At 39.0% G+C, this 14,912-nt stretch overlaps 1 long non-coding RNA gene across 1 annotated transcript; it reads right to left on the bottom strand.

Annotated features, from left to right (window-relative positions):
• Positions 1 to 841: 841 nt before the first annotated feature.
• On the bottom strand, positions 842 to 12,210 carry LOC130931408 (uncharacterized). Its single transcript, XR_009067205.1, has 3 exons — positions 11,866 to 12,210; positions 11,640 to 11,766; positions 842 to 1,320 (listed from the first exon to the last, which is right to left on the bottom strand). It is a non-coding gene; the product is annotated as an uncharacterized LOC130931408 (long non-coding RNA).
• Positions 12,211 to 14,912: the final 2,702 nt, after the last annotated feature.

Below are 14,912 nucleotides of genomic sequence, written 5' to 3'. Positions count from 1 at the left end.
GCTGGGAGGACTAAATTCCTTCAGTTGGTGACCCGACGTGATGGTTTGACGACGTGATAGGCCCAGACGACGGAGGGGATGGACGAACGGCTGCGGAAGAGTCAACTGGAGCCCTTTTAGGTGCACCGCTAAAAGCCGAAAAGGTAAAAAGACGTTTTGTCATAATTTAAGGCGGGTGAAAGTTGGCTTGAAGCGACCTTCGACCATTTTGTGTTTTGTCTAACTGTGATTTGTGCATTCGGTTGAAGGAATAAGGGGAAACAAGTGTAGTGTAACATCAGTCTTCATTAGTCTTAGCACTAGAGGGGTAGATTCAGAAAGAGTGCAACATATACGCCATGCGTCGCGTAGTTTAGGCTGGGCGAAGGAAAAAAAAAAAAAAAAAAAAAAAAAAAAAAAAAAAGAAAAAACAGGACAAGCTTAGGTTATTAGGAAGCGGTGTCCCCGGAGCCTCATTAAATTGCGAGAAACTTAACAACACAAAAGAGGTTGTGAGCCGCTGCCTGCGCCTGTCGCGCGCACTTGCGCGCGCACGTCTATGTGCGCTCGCAACCGCGCGACCCTCTCCATTCCTTTCCTACATACTAAAATACTATAATTATATCACAAATACTAAATAAAATGCTAAAATAAATATGTAAGAGGATCCTGCTAAAATAAAAAATAAAAGAACAATAATTTAGAAAATACTAAGAAAAAAAAAAAAAAAAAAAAACACTCTAAGACTAAAAACTAAAAAACCATTAGCCAGTTACTGGCTACTCATTCCTAAATATTAAATAAAAGAACAATAATTTAGAAAATACTTAAACACCAATCTTCCGTGAACACCAGACCCCCACCCCTTTATCAACTTCACCCTCCCCACTCGCGCTTCCCAACCACAGGTTGGGACACAGCGTTTCCCTCCCGCTCAGGCTGGTTGGCTCCTAGACAACAGGTTGTTGTTTCCCGATTTGATGTGGTGGGACATACGTAATATATACATGCGCATGTATGCATATACATACAAAGATATGTGTATGGGATAGATATGGGCATGTATATTTGAGTATAGAGTAGATGCGACGACCCACTTTTTAAGTTAGATGAGGGGTCTGTTACGCGCAATATGTGTATGCATTTATATGTATATTTAGAGGTATACATATAAATTTGGATAGACATATACTTGTCCTGAAGGTTGTGGTGGTTTGGCTGGCGGGCAGCGTCAGGCCGGGCCAAAGCCACCGGGACTGGAACGTAGCGGTTCCGCACCTCAGGGCTGACGAGTCGGAGGTTTGAGAGCTGGGTTGTGGAGGCCCTAGGAAGTGGTCCCCCCTTAAAAAAGAATAAAGGTATTAAGCCCGCTGTTGGAAGTGACGCCCAACAGCAAAGAGGGCCTCGCTGCTTGCGGTAAGCAGAACAATAAACATGGCCATGAACACATTCGCCCAGCGGAGATTTAGGTCAGGGACCCGTGACAAATGGCTATATGAATGCGCTAAGGAGGGCTGTGAGGGTACAGGGAAGAAATTAGACGAGTTGTTGTGTCGTGTAGTCTCTTGTTAAAGTAAGTGGACGTTTTGTTTTGCTTAGTGTTGTTCGAAATGAAGCCGAAAAAATAGGAAGCGCCCCTGTTAACGTTCTGGGAGACAGCCGTTGGCATGGCGCCTGGAGTTGGGCTATCTGATTAGAAAAGAACACTGTGTTCAAAATAAGGAGGGCGGGCCGTCGGTGGCCCCTATTTGCAACATGGGGTCCTCGACGGCATCCGCTGGGTTGTTTGCCAAAATTGATTATAAGGGGAGGCTAGAATTGAAGCTGGGAATTTTCCAGTCCTTGTTTAACATTTTAAGATAAAATTGAGAGCCAAAAAAGGGACAATATGTAAAAAATTCTAAAAAATCAGTAGATCTGATTAGAAAAGGAACACAGTGTTCAAAATGAGGTGCGCGGGCCGATGGGCGGGAGGCCCCTCTTGCTCTTGTTCAGGCCAAGCAGAGCAAGGAGGGCTGAAGTCCCTGGATGTTTGGTAAAGTTATAGATTTAAAAAAAAAAAAAAAAAAAAAAAAAAAAAAAAGCTTTTTCTAACAAGAAGATTTTTACTCACAAAAGAATGTAGAGAAACAAAAGAATATTAAAGTGATGCGTTCAACCACGAACTTACAATTATTAGAATAACAAACATGCAAACCGAACCAGCAAAGAACACCTTAAAATTAGTAACGGGGAATTGATATCATGGCTCGCTTCTAGTATGACGAATAGTTTGAAATGTAATTTTTAGGGGATTCAAGCATGATGAATATGGGGAAAGTGTCACTTTTGGATCACATGTTGATAGAATTGGCTGTCGTGAATTCAGCTGGGATCCAAAGAACAACAGGATAACTTTATTGATTTTAGTTTTGATATAAGAAGACAATTAAAATTGAACTAATTTTTGCTGTTATGAAAATAGAGTAGGAAATAAGTGGCCAACTTTGTCGAGACAGGCCATGACCAAAGTTAATTGACAAATTATCAAATAGGGGGCCACAATAAAACATGTAACAATGCAATATAAGAATTGTAAATATTTGAGCTAATTGACATTCATAACACCCCTTAAAGTAACTAGAACATCTTTGAAAAAAAAAAAAAAAAAGCAAATGGTTCTTTCATAACACTTATCACGATTCCAAATTTACATCGGAGATAACGTTCCCAGAATGAGATAAATAGTAAGTCTTATTAGTTTTTATTTTTATCTTAACTTGGATATGTTCTTTTCATTGTTGACACTTGAAGGAAATAATTTCATTTAGTATATTTTCTTTTCCTTTTGCACTTTCGTAAAACTGATTTTGGAGTTATTTTGTAGTTCCGTTTAATTTGGAGTCTATAGAAGCTAATTTAAGTTTGAGATGCCTTGCCTAAAGGGTTAAAGTTTAGGAAAGAGCAAAGTTTTAAAGTGGGTCATCTCAAGCTCAAGTCTCTGGTTGTTTTGGTAAAACAATAGATAAGACAGTCCTTCCCTAGCCACTATTGACTCCCGGAAGAATGCGGAGGGAGAATCTCCTATATGTGTTAATTTTGATATACGGGACAATGTAAAAGTGGATTTAGGTTTTTAAAAAGACTTGAAAATGCCAGATTTCACTAAAATATAATCTTTTGGGTCACCTGCGGATAGAATTGGGCTATCCTTGCAAAAAAGAAATCAAGAAATGAATAAAATAAAATAAAAAAAGGGAATAAGACATTTTCACCAATTTCATGATCTGGGATGAAAAGACAAGACCAATGTAGGTAAATTTTGTGCTTTGAAATTATAGGGGAAATTAGCAACCAATTTTTTAAGAGAAAGACCACAGTAGGAATCGAATTAACAAATTACATAAGAGGGGAGGAATTAAATTTGAGAACGTAAACAAACACGGGCATCGTGCCAAATGCAATTTATTATGCTGGGGAAGTTGCTTATGTTAAAAGTTAAGAATAATACTCGAACGATACAACGATAATGAGACAGAATCTAGAGATGAGTTAATTTAATTTCAGAATACCTTTCCAAGTCTACTGCCTATAAATACAATTTCCCCAGTATAAGACAATTTTTATGTTTTCATTTTGGATTTTTGTTCTTGATCTTTTGATGAATTACTCTCATGTGATATTTTTCCATTCCTTTGGACACCTTTATGGAACAGATTTTTATTTTTAAGGACTTGAATAATATTAAAAAAAAAAAAAACAAAAAAAGGAGGAGTGGAGAAAGTGTTGTTTAGTTCCATGTCTGTGCTAACTGTATTTTTCATTTTTTTAGAATTTTTTCTAAAAATTCTATTCATCTATTTCTATTCTTTTCCATTTTTTATAAAAAGTCAAACTGGTTGACTTGCATTTATTCTATTGATCCTATTCACTGGTTTGTTATTGTGCAATTATTTTCGGGGGACCTAATTGTTTCACAAAAGGGGAGAAAGATACATATTTTGAATGACATAAGGAACAAAGGAAAAGGCATCACTTTCCAAGACATAAATATTTTAATTATTGCTGAGTGGCTTTGTTTGGGATCTGAATTGGACATGAGGGGTTTGTAAACTGGAAATAATAAGACATATAAATGTTTTTGTGTTGATTGTTGCAATGGTAACCATTGAACAGTTTAAATGTGTAGTAGACAACCACACACCGTAGAAATGAATGTACAACTCCCATCCTTTGACAAAATGATTCCTTGTGACTAGGGTTGTTGACGATCAATATTATTAAGCTTATTGGTAAAAAAAAAAAAAAAAAAAAAAAAAAAAAAAAAAGGAGTTAGAATCTCAAATGATGGCATTTAGACCACCATAGGGGATAGTTTTTGATTTGGTCTAGATAATTGGGGTATCACACAAGCTGATGTAACTTGGGAATGATAACATGTACTGGGTATTCATAATGCACTTTGAGTAGTAGCTATGAGTGATATAGCCATGCTTACAATTGCAATTGTGGGCATGGCTAGAGGGGGTTAAGTGGGCCAAGATAACACCAACATTATTACTGAAAGTTAATATGGATGCGGACAACTGTAAATTTTTATTGACCTGTACAGTCTGTTCAACTCTAAACATACAGTTCTTAGGCCCAACAAACAGTAAATTATTATAAACATAATACTATTCATAATCTCACTTAGCTTTAATAGCACGACATATTTTAGGAGCACGCAGAGGCCATTACAACGATCTAAAGTTTTCCCTGACCACATTGTTTCCCAAAAGATTTCAAGGTTTAAGGATAATAATCTGCCACATCACATGTTGGAGTTTTGAGACTGTTGCGGTTGGGACGTTTCAGGTGGTAAGGTTACAAATAGGCCCAGTTATGATAAGTAAGTATGACAAATTGTCTATTCTTAAGTTTATCCTTATTTCTGTTTATCGATCCCCTGAAACACCAGATGTGTATGTTGACAGGATGGGAGGACATTCGCCCTGAACGCTAGCAGGGCTGGAACTGGGTGTGACAAGCGGAGCCATCGCACCGGCACACGGACCACCGGTTGCGCGGGTGGGAGAAGGGATCGCCAATGGTTGGAGGATCAAAGGTTTGATTCCAGACCCCACCTATTCCCTCAGGGCTGTGACCGCGGTACCGCACGAGCCGTGAGCTGGTGGCTGTGTGAGAACAGGTGCTCACAAAATAATGGTTCATCGCCAAGGGACAGCCGTCACGACTGTCCCCACGGTTTTATACTCACCCCAGCTGACGATGCTGTGTTTCGTCGGGGTGAATGTTTTCCGGTCTTTTTGAATTTGAGAAAGTATTTAAATGTTAGAGAGATTACCGTGCCTCAGACGTCTCGACAAGCATTAGGAAAAAAACTAAAACATGTGAGTACGTGGCATATTTTAAGTACACCACATAGTCCCAGATGTATTTGATTAAGATTCTTTACTTTTATTATTTTATTTTCACTTTCTAATGATTAACTTTCCTGTAGGTACCGCATTATATTTTAGACACCTTAAACTCATTGTTTGTGTTCTACACAAAGGCAAAGTCGTCTATGCTTTAATTAGGGAGTGTTTTAAAATATGTTGGAGGCTCTGTATTCTTTTGAGTTGAACAGATTACAGCTACACTAGGATCCACTCGGGGGGGGGGCAACCATGACGGATCCGGACTGGGAGAAAATAAACAAATTCCCATTCGACCCATGTCCTAGGAAGCGACAATTGATTATGGAAATAAATAGGTTTAGCGTCATGGTCCCTGTCGCTATAGTGCTCTTGTTTATTTGTTCTTTTTTAATATTATTTTTCGCTAAAAGGTTTGGATTTTCTTTCCTTTTTCCCTTTTATTGATTTCACATGCGGATGTTGCTGTTAGAGATGTGGTGTGGAAAGGTGCCCCTGACGTTGTTGGTAAGTGGTGGGAATACACATTGTTTATGTAGTGGGGTTTATTTTTTCCGTCACATTTTTTCGATCTTTTGCAGTCACATTTGGGTTTTGTAATTCCTCGACACAGGTCATATAAGTTCACTGGGTTGTTTTATATTTCCACAATCACCATAGATTCATTTTTGTTCTTGGGATTTTTGTTCAAAGACTACTATTTTTTCATTAGGTTCTAAATCATAGTACTCGGTAGATTTGTGCCATTTTTAAGTCCCAGTTTTTATTCTTTAGCCTTTAGCCATATTTGTCATTTGGGGTGGAGAATATAACTTTTATTATTTTTATATATATACTTTTGATTAGGATATTTATTCATTTTTTGGTGAATGGGGCGGAATAAAGTTTTTCTTTAATTGGGGTGGAATAAAGTTTGCCTACAGGCGTCTGTGTCCATCATTTTCAACAACTGGTAAGGGGTGAGGACGTTTATTTCGAGTTTCGAGTTCATTCTGTCCACGTTTTTCTGTATTGCAACATTCCGCTTTTGTACAGTACCGCTTTTTCACCATTCTCTAGTCAATGGGGGAATGTTTTTGCTGTGTTATGTTTTTAGATGTAGTAGTTTGTCAGTGCTGTTCTTTTTCTTCATTTAAAAGCTGTTCTGAGATGTTTGACACACTGTTGCATTCCTTTTTCTTCAGGGCTGCGCACAGTTCCCTCTTACTACAGGTGGTGGTTGACCCTAACGTTACGGAAGTGAAAAAAGGGGCACTTAAATTTTCATTTACTGGACCAAAATTTAACTCAGTACGGTTCTCACTTTTCCTGATTTAAAGGTTGTTATTCAATGGACCAAATTTAGCTTAGTGTGTCTCTCATTTTTCTTAACTAAAGATTAACTTTATTTTTATTTATTTTAATTTAATTTAATTTAATTTAACTGAATGTATATCTCATTTTTCCTAGCGACAGGAATAACTTGATGGGTAGCCCGTCTATTTGATCATGAAAAATCGGTCTCAATGCACCTGTACAAAGAGGGCACTGTGAGCTGATGCCTATAGCCACGGGACCGAAGACAACCAAGGATTAACCCTTTGAGGCGGTATCATATTGTTTTAAAGAGTACTTAACAGGAGTCCTGAGGGGGACAAATTTCGCACATCCCTGTTTAAACTGTTCATCAATTGCTACATTTCTTCCACCACTTGACAAAGCTAAGTTCTAAGGCCACATCCATGTTTTTTCGATCCCCTGTCGGGGCTCGAGAGGGGGAATGAAGGGGAAACGATATCGTCATCGCACACACCATATAACTGTTTGCATTAGTCTAACACATATATAGTCTAACACATACATATGGTACAGGTTTTCGTAGGCACCGTCTAACTGTTTGCATTAGGCTAACACACGTAATATAATTAATCAGGAAATGTGTATCATTTTCATATTTACGGTAGGACTACACTACTAATATAAAATAAATAGCACACCATAGTTTAATGGGAAGAAATAGAGATACACAATGCCGTCTTATCACAAGAGTGACGCACATACTCGGGGAATCTGCTCTCAGCAAACTCCAAGGACAAAGCGCTTTGTCCTAAAACAAGCACCACCAGCCCGGACAGCAAAGTTGATAGCGGGCGTCCCAATCCGCGCACGAACCTAAACCGCCCAAAACCGGCCACAGCGGGGGCGGCCCCAAAGCAACGCCCAGAAACGCCTTCGACGAGACCCGCGTCAGCAAAGACTTCAAAAAGACTGGACACTGAGATAAGACAGATTTTCTTCTGCTCGGAAACATGTAGCCTTGTTTTGGATCCAGAATTGTCCCTCCGTCGTCTGTTTTTGCCTTGTCTTTGACCATTGTCGACGAATAAATTGTCAACCTGTTTTCGGCGAGTGTTCTTCAAGCTTTTGAAACATGGAGTCAGTGTGCAAAGGGTTAACACAGGAACGCGCGGAGTTTAGCTTCCTCCTTAGCCTGGCTCCTCGGGGGAGTCAGCGACGGAGCACATTTCCGTTCTGTTGCCGGCCTCCCCGTGCAGTTTGGGCTGGGAGGACTAAATTCCTTCACAAATCAAGCATGTATTTTGGTCCAAGGCCATTAAGTGTTTTGTAGACGAGCAGTAGTATTTTATAGTCTACACTTTGACTCACTGGAAGCCAGTGTAACGATTTCAAAACAGGTGTAATGTGGTCCAATTTCCTTGTATTTGAAAGGACTCTGGCAGGAGCATTCTGTACTAGCTGCAGCTTCCTGACTGATTTTTTTTTTTTAACCAAATATACAGTTGCAATAGTCCAATCTACTGAAAATGAATACATGCATAAGGTTTTCCATATCTTGTTGAGTTAGAAGCCCCTTAATTCTGGCTATATTTTTTAGGTGGTAATAAGCAGATTTAGTGACGGACTTTAGATGGCTATCAAATTTTATGTCTGAGTCAATAATTACGCCAAGATTTTTGACTTGATTTGTAGCTGTTAGTGACATTGTGCTAAGGTGAGTGCTTATTTTTGACCTTTCCTTTTTTGGCCCAAAAATGATCACTTCTGTCTTCTCCACATTTAGCTGGAGAAATTTCTGGCAAATCCCTTCATTGATTTGATGAATGCATTTACTCAGGGAGACTAAGGCACTATAATCATGTGTGGACACAAAAATGTAGAGTTGTGTGTCATCTGCATAGGTGTGATAGGAGATACTGGTCATACTGTTCCATGATCTAAGCTAGGGAAAGCATATAGATGTTAAATAAGAGTGGTCCAAGAATTGACCCTTGGGGGACTCCACACGTGAATTTGGTTCGTTCTGACTGTTGGTTTCCGATTGACACAAAGGAATTCCTATCATGTAAATAAGACGTGAACCATTGAAGAACAGTGTCAGTGAGCCCTACCCACTGTTCCAATCTGCTGAGTAGTATGTTGTGATCAACCGTGTCGAATGCAGCAAGGAGATCCAATAGTAGCAGAACAGATGATTTGCCTCCATCAGTATTCCGACGAATTAAACAGTGTTTATTTAACCATCGCCTTACATACCATAGAACAACGTTGTTTCAACGTCACTGCCATGTGTCGACATTTGCAACATTGATTTAACATTGTTTATTGTCGAAAATTTCGGTGTCAACCATTCTGATGTTTTTGAAGAAAAAATAAATGTTTATTCAATGTCCGTCTGCTATCTGGGCCGCCATCATCGTCGTCATCACCGCTGTCACCATATATTGATCGCACATTCAAAAGTCAAAATATATGTAATAACAGCTTTACTGGTCCTCATGGTGATAACCATTGTTGTTGAGATGTGTATTAATCATTTTAATAATCAGATTTAAAGGGTGCCTCTCCAAACTGCCATTTTCAGATCTTTCCACAGGTGTTCTTTGGGATTCAGGTCTGGACTCATTGTTGACCACTTTAGAAGTCTCTCAAATCATTTTCTAGTGCTTTTTGAAGTGTGTGTTTGGGTCATTGTCCTGCTGGAAGACCCATGACCTCTGAGGGAGACCCAGCTTTCTCACACTGCGCCCTACATTATGCTGCAAAATTTGTTGGTAGTCTTCAGACTTTATAATGCCATGCACACGGTCAAGCAGTCCAGTGCCAGAGGCAGCAAAGCAACCCCAAAACATCAGGGAACCTCCGCCATGTTTGACTGTGGGCAGCGTGTTCTTTTCTTTGAAGGCCTCGTTTTTTTCCTGTAAACTCTATGTTGAGGCCTTTTCCCAAAAAGCTCTACTTTTGTCTCATCTGACCACAGAACATTCTTCCAAAACATTTTTGGCTTTCTCAGGTAAGTTTTGGCAAACTCCAGCCTGGATTTTTTATGTCTCTCGGTAAGAGGTGGGGTCTTCCTGGGTATTTTACCATATAGTCCCTTTTCATTCAGACGCCGACGGATAGTACGGGTTGCACGGTTTTACCCTTGGACGGCAGGACAGCTTGAACTTGTTTGGATGTTAATCGAGGTTCTTTATCCACCATCCGAACAATCTTTCGTTGAAATCTCTCACTCAACTTTCTTTTCCGTCTACATCGAGGGAGGTTAGCCACAGTTGCTATGGGCTTGACACTCTTTGATGGCATTGCGCACAGTAGACACAGGAACATTCAGGTCTTTGGAGATGGATTTGTAGCCTTGAGATTGCCCATGCTTCCTCCCAATTTTGCTTCTCAAGTCCTCAGACAGTTCTTTGGTCTTGTTTGTTTTCTCCATGCTCAATGTGGTACACACAAGGACACAGGACAGAGCTTGAGTCAACTTTAATCCATTTTAACTGGCTGTAAGTGTGATTTAGTTATTGCCACCACCTGTTATGTGCCACAGGTAAGTAACAGGTGCTGTTAATTACACAAATTAAAGAAGGGTGCCAATACTTTTGTTCAGCCCATTTTTGGAGTTTTGTGTAAAATGATAATGATTTAAACTTTTTTCCATCCTCTTTTGTGTTTTTGCATTGCAAGCAAAATAAATGAAGATATTACTAACCAAGCATTTGTAATTGCAATCATTTTCTGGGAGCAATTGAGCATTATCTGAAAGAATTGCAGGGGTGCCAATACTTTTTGCCAGTACAGTAGATATGCATAACCATTTATTTTAACTGTCACCATCAGCACCAGCATTCTATTATACTCAAAGCATTGTTCATAGCAATAAAATCTGAACTCAATTATATCCGAGCAATAGTGACAACACCAACAATGAAAATGACAGTTATGGGCATAACAATAATGACAACGATGGCAATAACAGCCATGATACCAGTTATGATATCAATGATGAGAACAAAACACTTATACGATAACTATACTAATCATAATGATTACACCGATAATAATAATGTTTGCAGTGATCATAATAACACCAATACATCAGTAACAAGATGTATGAGTAAGTATCAAACATGTAATAATTAATGTAAATAACACATGTAATATTTCTATATATACCCAAAACATTTAGAAACCACTTTCTGAATATTGTGACCAGACCTGATGTTTATAAAACAATTTGAATCTCTGGATCCTTGGGCATTGCTTATTTTGTAAATCCAGGCTGTTCCAGAGTTTTACCACACATGCAGACACACAGAATCCTTTACGAGTAGTACGAAATTTTAGTAGTGAAAAGTTGGCAAATCCTCTCAAATTATGAGATTGCTCTCGCACTGTAAAAATACATTGTAAGTTGAAGGGTAATAATTTATGAAATGCTTTAAATAAAAATATAGATTTTACAAGATCGTTAAATTTTAACAATTTGGATTGAGTAAATAATTTATGACACTCTATCTATGTATGATCCGGATTGCTTGTTTCTGTAATATAACTAATGGATTTATTGCACTTGATTTGATATGAAAAGTATGGGAGTACCAAAGTGCACTATAAAGTACGAAGTGCAATTACATCAAGGTAATGATAATCGCAGTGACTCTGTTGCTGCTGACGAAGCATACCAACTCAATAACGGACAGGTATCCCGACAAGTGGCACAAAAGAATGCCACACTTCGGGTCCATTTTGCAGTAATTGGGGGGCTGCGAGTCACGTCATCACTGGAAATTAATATCTCAAGCCTAAATCACAATATTACATTTAATTATTTATATTATTTTGGGGGAATCAAGGTTCCCAAAATCCTTACCAACAACAACATTACTTTTAGTTTTCAATTATTTACACCACACTATATCAAATGGATGACATGATAAAAGAAAAGATGAATGTCTCTATAATCCTATCTTTGGTAAAGCATACCAGAATCCTCAATTTCCTGAAGGTAGTCCTGGAGAAAGCTAAAGATGTTGACTTATTTTTGGTGCTTGACCGAACCAGTCTCACTGAAGGCAGGGCGGCTCCTCTTCATAAGGACGGCTGCATCCACCTTTAAGAAGGAAATGTATTTCAGTTCACATAAACATTGTAATTCTTGCAAAGGTCAATAATGTTAAAACTAAAAGCAGTCTCAAATGTAAGAATATACCTTATCATCATCATCTCCTGGAACAAACAGTGGAAAACAAAGGTTATGATGAGTTAGAGCCGGGCGGTATACCGAAAATTTACCGTTTCCGAAATTCTTCACGATGACCGACGTAATTTTGACCATGTTGATAAATTCGCTCATTTAATAAAACAAGGAAATATAGTCTTCATCCCGCTTTGACTTTGTGTTGTTTCGGCTATGTTCATTCCCCTTTAAGAAAGCAGTCAGTGTGCTTACGTATGAAGTCACGTGGTTACCAGAAACTTGAACAAACAGAAGCCCAGAAGGCTAACGCTAGCGGCTAACGCTACAAGCAAACATGATGGAGTCGGGCTTAAGGGAGCTTCGCCAAACTTTCACCCGACATTAAGTAGACTCTTGGCGGCCTCCAGACGGGCTTTCATCCGCTTTCCTCCCTGGTTCTCACGATTTCAGGAGAGTGTGCTTTCAGTTATTTCTACTGGTAGCCAGGCCACAGGCTAACGCTAGTGGCTAACAGCGGCTACAAATGAACGTGATGGAGTTGGATAGCGGCTCTAACGTTGTCGAAACGGATGAACTTAATGAGTGGATTGGGCACTGCATCTCGCAATTAGTATGTCACGTTACTTTGTATTTCTGTGTGTGTGATTTCTCTGATATCTTTCATGATGGTAAAACATTCAGCATAAATTATAATCCAACAGTGACCATTTAATGACCACAGCTATTTTTCTGTATGTACTTGCTTTATTCTGTGTCATTACTACCATCATAAAATCATAAAAGTTTCATTGGCAAAAGAGCAATATAGCTTTAATGTGTGTGTGTATGTCTGTGTGGGGGTGCATGTGTGCGTGCATGTATCAAAAATGCTCCAGAAAAAAAAAAAACTGAAACCTTGAAGTAAACACTTGTGTTGAGTAATTATATCACAGCAGCCATTAACAATAAGTTGTCTGTTTGAAGTGTACTGTTCAAGCTGTAAGTCATTTGTCTTGCAATGACATGTTTGCGCAGTCGTCCTATTGATCTTTATAATGTTGCACATTGTTCAAGTCATACAAGCTGTTATAAATGTTCATACTTGAATTCTTATTGTTTACAAGAATTTTTTTTATATACTTAATGTTTAGACTGCACGTACAATTGTTAAATATGTTAAATTGAAAGCTGGTAAATAAATCAACATGAAACAGTTAATTTGTATTTCATCCATTGATTCAGATCTTCAATTTATATAACAGTCCGCTTAGGCGATTTTATCGCCATTCATCATTGTCGAGGTAAATCTGCTCAATTTACCGTGATTAGTACTTAAGGCAATATCCCCCAGCCCTATGATGAATCCTCATGATTTTTGGTAGGTCATAAAGCTGCAGGCCTTTTTTGGGTTGGTCCAGCATTAGAATGACTCTCATGGTGGATTGAAGTATGACAGTTCTAATGGAAAAATGTTTAATCAAGAGATTGTAGTTGAGTAGTAAATATTTTGGAGCCAAAAGAAATAAACTGCCCAAAAACAAAACCTTTTGGTAGCATGTAAAAATGTCAAAAACAACCTTGCGTGCAGCAATGCCATGCTTTAGACATGATCAAACAAGTAGCCTAACAATACAAACCTTGACCTTATTTATAAACAAAAATTGAACCAACATACCTCAACATGAAGTTTCTGTTTTCTAAAAACACCACTCCAGTGTATCTGCAGTTCACTACATCATCAACCAGGTCACTGATAGTATCATTAGTTCCGGTGTTGATCTAAAAACAAAAGTGAAATTTAGCTGCATTGTATCACTGCTTGGCATAAACCCATAAAGTAATTATGCCAACATATCATAAGGTGGTGAATGGAATTACTCATATTGATAACATTGTACTGTATTTACCTTCTCAATAAGATGTGGAAGTTCAATATCTGTCACATCATTAGAGAGACTTGTTTATGTTGTCTGAGTCTCCAGATCAGAGATACTGTACCTGATGCACCACTCCCACTTGAAGCTAGGACTAGGTCCACCTTGTGCCAGGCTACCTGCCACGAGTTCTCCTGCACTCCTAAAAAAAAGCAACAGCACAGCATAAATTCCCTGAAAATATTTACAGTGGGGAAAATAAGTATTTAGTCAACCACAAATTGGGCATGTTCTCCCACTTGAAAATATTACAGAGGCCTGTAATTGTCAACATGGGCAAACCTCAACCATGAGAGACAGAATGTGGAAAAAAAAACACATTGTTTGATTTTTTTTAAGAATTTATTTGCAAATCATGGTGGAAAATAAGTATTTGGTCAATACCAAAAGTTCATCTCAATACTCTGTTATGTACCCTTTGTTGGCAATAACGGAGGCCAAACGTTTTCTGTAACTCTTCACAAGCTTTTCACACACTGTTGCTGGTATTTTGGCCCATTCCTCCATGCAGATCTCCTCTAGAGCAGCGATGTTTTGGGGCTGCCGTTGGGCAACACGGACTTTCAACTCCCTCTCCAGATTTTCAACGGGGTTCAGATCTGGAGACTGGCTAGGCCACTCCAGGACCTTGAAATGCTTCTTACGAAGCTACTCTCCAGCCACGTCTCATCTTCAATGCCCTTGCTGATGGAAGGAGGTTTTCACTCAAAATCTCTCGATACATGGACCCATTCATTCTTTCCTTTACACAGATCAGACGTCCTGGTCCTTTCGCAGAAAAACAGCCCCAAAGCATGATGTTTCCCCCCCATGCTTCACAGTAGGTATGGTGTTCTTCGGATGCAATTCAGTATTCTTTCTCCTCCAAACACGAAAACCTGTGTTTCTACCAAAAAGTTCTATTTTGGTTTCATCTGACCATAACACATTCTTCCAGTCCTCTTCTGGATCATCCAAATGCTCTCTAGCGAACCGCAGACGGGCCTGGACGTGTACTTTAGTCAGCTGGGGGACACGTCTGACAGTGCAGGATTTGAGTCCCTGGCGGCGCATTGTGTTACTGATAGTAGCCTTTGTTACTGTGGTCCCAGCTCTCTGTAGGTCATTCACTAGGTCCCTCCGTGTGGTTCTGGGATTTTTGCTCAC

This window comes from Corythoichthys intestinalis, chromosome 15 (assembly GCF_030265065.1).
Source record: "Corythoichthys intestinalis isolate RoL2023-P3 chromosome 15, ASM3026506v1, whole genome shotgun sequence".
Lineage (NCBI taxonomy): Eukaryota > Metazoa > Chordata > Actinopteri > Syngnathiformes > Syngnathidae > Corythoichthys > Corythoichthys intestinalis.
Note: the sequence above shows the minus strand (reverse complement) of the source record. Positions and strands in the feature narration are given on the sequence as shown.